The sequence below is a fragment of the Arachis duranensis genome, chromosome 8, assembly GCF_000817695.3.
Source record: "Arachis duranensis cultivar V14167 chromosome 8, aradu.V14167.gnm2.J7QH, whole genome shotgun sequence".
Classification (NCBI taxonomy): domain Eukaryota; kingdom Viridiplantae; phylum Streptophyta; class Magnoliopsida; order Fabales; family Fabaceae; genus Arachis; species Arachis duranensis.
Window position 1 is genome coordinate 20,742,896 of NC_029779.3, and position 2,685 is coordinate 20,745,580.

Genomic DNA, 2,685 nt, shown 5'->3' on the forward strand with positions numbered 1-2,685 from the left:
ATACTCCAATCCCTATAAACCAAAATGTCACAATTGACAATAGATGGGTGGTTCCGTTCAACCCTTGGCTACTACTGAAGTATGATTATCATAACAATGTAGAGATATGTAGCAGTATTAAGAGCATAAAATATCTATACAAGTATTGCTATAAGGGACTAAACCATGTTGCAATGGAGGTTCACAGAAGTTCTCATTATGATGAGGTACAATAGTTTATTGATGCAAGATGGATTGCCACTCCAGAGGCATGCTGGAGGATATTTAGATTCAACCTTTACCGAATGTACCCCTCAGTTGAAAGCTTGCAAGTTCATTTGCCAAATCAACATCAAGTGAGCTTTTATGAGCACCAAACTATTTCTGAAATAGTTAATAATGACTATTTCTCAAGAACAATGCTCATTGAATTCTTTGCACTTAATCGAGCCGATGACCAACAATCTAGGCATCTTTTGTACAGGGAAATCCCAGAATATTACTGTTGGCACAGCAAGGAAAAAAATGGCATCGACACAGGTCACAAAAGAGCGCTATCAGTCGGATCTATACCGTTTCACCAACAAAAGGTGAAAACTTCTATTTGCATATTCTGTTGTCAAATGTAAGAGGCCCAACTGGTTGGGTTGATTTCATAACAGTCGATGGTGTCCAATATTCATCCTTTAAGCAATCCGCTCAGTATCGAGGACTGTTGGAGAGTGATAGTAGTATAAGATGATGTTTGGTTGAGGCATCCATTTTAAGAATTCCATGTGCTTTAAGAAGGTTGTTTGCCACCATTTTAATTTTTTGTGAGCCAACAGATGTAAGAAGTCTGTGGGACGAGTTTCTTTCATGTATGGTGGATGATTATGCATCAACAAACACTACAACATGCAATCAGTTGTCAAATCGTTTGCTTAGGGATTTAAATGACATCCTCCTACAGCATGGAAAACATATTGCACAATACGATTTACCAGCTCTAACCTCAGACAATGACAACAACAACTTCATGCCTAGAATTATTCAAGAAGAAATGTCCATCGAAGTTCCTCAAAAAGACCTTTGTTTTATAGAAAGATTGAATCATGACCAGTCTGCAGCTTTCAGGTGCATTATGAATATAGTTGATCGAAGAGAAAGTGGGGTGTTCTTTGTTGATGGACCAGGAGGAGCAGGTAAGACATTTCTTTACAGAGCTATAATTGCAGACTTAAGAAGTAAAGGGCATATTGTCTTGGTAGCTGCGTCCTTAGGAATAGCTGCAACTTTACTGCCTGGTGGTCAAACAGATCATTCTAGATTTAAGATCCCAATCAATGCAGAGCCATCTTCCACGTGCAATATAAGTAAACAATCTGATCTCACAAAACTGATTAGGCAGATGACAACGATAATTTGGGATGAAGCACCAATGGCTAATAAAGAGACAATGGAATCATTAGACCGCACATTTCGAGACATATTAGAAAAATAATAATTCATTTGTAGGAAAGGTGATGGTTATGGGTGGGGATTTCCGCCAAGTACTACCTGTTGTGCCGAAAGGAAGTAAGTCGCAAATGATTTCAGCTTCTATTGTTAAATTACATTTGTGGGCATCCACCAAAATTCTCCTCTTGCGACAAAACATGCAATCTCTTAATGATCATGATTTTGCGGAGTATCTCATGCGAATAGGGGATGGGATTGAGCCTACCATATCTGAGGACTTGGTACACATAGAAGCACACATGGCAATACCATGGGAATGTGAGGCATCATTACACAAATTAATAGAATAAACTTTTCCAAATTTGCAATCTCATGGGTGGGATGCATCTTACATGGTGGAGAGAGTGATATTAACACCCAAAAACCATGATGTACAATAGCTCAATGATATAATCATCAACCAATTTCCGGGAGGTGAACGAATTTTAACAAATAATCTGTATCAACAAGAATATCTTAACTCAATATCCACGGGTGGATTTCCACCTCATACATTGAAGGTAAAAAAGGGGCTCCTTTGATGTTACTGAGAAACATAGATCCTAAGGCAGACTTATGCAATGGCACAAGGTTACTGTGTCGAGGAACTTTTCAAAACATGTTAGACGTGGAAATCCTAACAAGCCATCACTCTGGACAAAGAGCTTTTCTGCCTTGGATAAAAGACAAAACAACTGAGAATTTAGGATTACCCTTTGTGCTTATTAGAAAGCAATTTCCTGTAAGGTTAAGTTTTACCTTGACAATAAATAAATCACAAGGGCAAACTATTCCTAAGGTAGGGATCTATCTTCCTAAACATGTGTTCAGCCATGGTAAATTATACGTTGCACTGTCTCGAAGTGTTTCTCAGTCAACCACAAAAATCTTAGTCAAAGAAGGAACAGTAGGGGGAAAAAGTGGATAATTAACAAGGAATGTGGTGTTCAAAGAAATTTTGTTACCTGTACCTCAGGTAATTTATGTGCTTAGCAAATAAAAAATTTAATTTTTAAATTTTAAAAATTCATAAAAATGAAAAGTTTTGTCTTTTCAAAATTAAATTTTTTTTCAAGAACATTTTTTTTAATCACCGGATAATGCTATTTTTTCATAAATACATAATAAATTATTCTTAAAAATTTTAACTTTTTAAATTTTTGTTTATTGGATATTTTTTAAAATCTTTATTTTTATACTTTTTGGTAAAAAGATTCTTTTTTTAGT

General features: G+C 36.0%; 1 pseudogene; it reads left to right on the forward strand.

Annotated features, from left to right (window-relative positions):
* Nucleotides 1–841: 841 nt before the first annotated feature.
* On the forward strand, nt 842–2,386 carry LOC107461302 (uncharacterized; annotated as a pseudogene).
* Nucleotides 2,387–2,685: the final 299 nt, after the last annotated feature.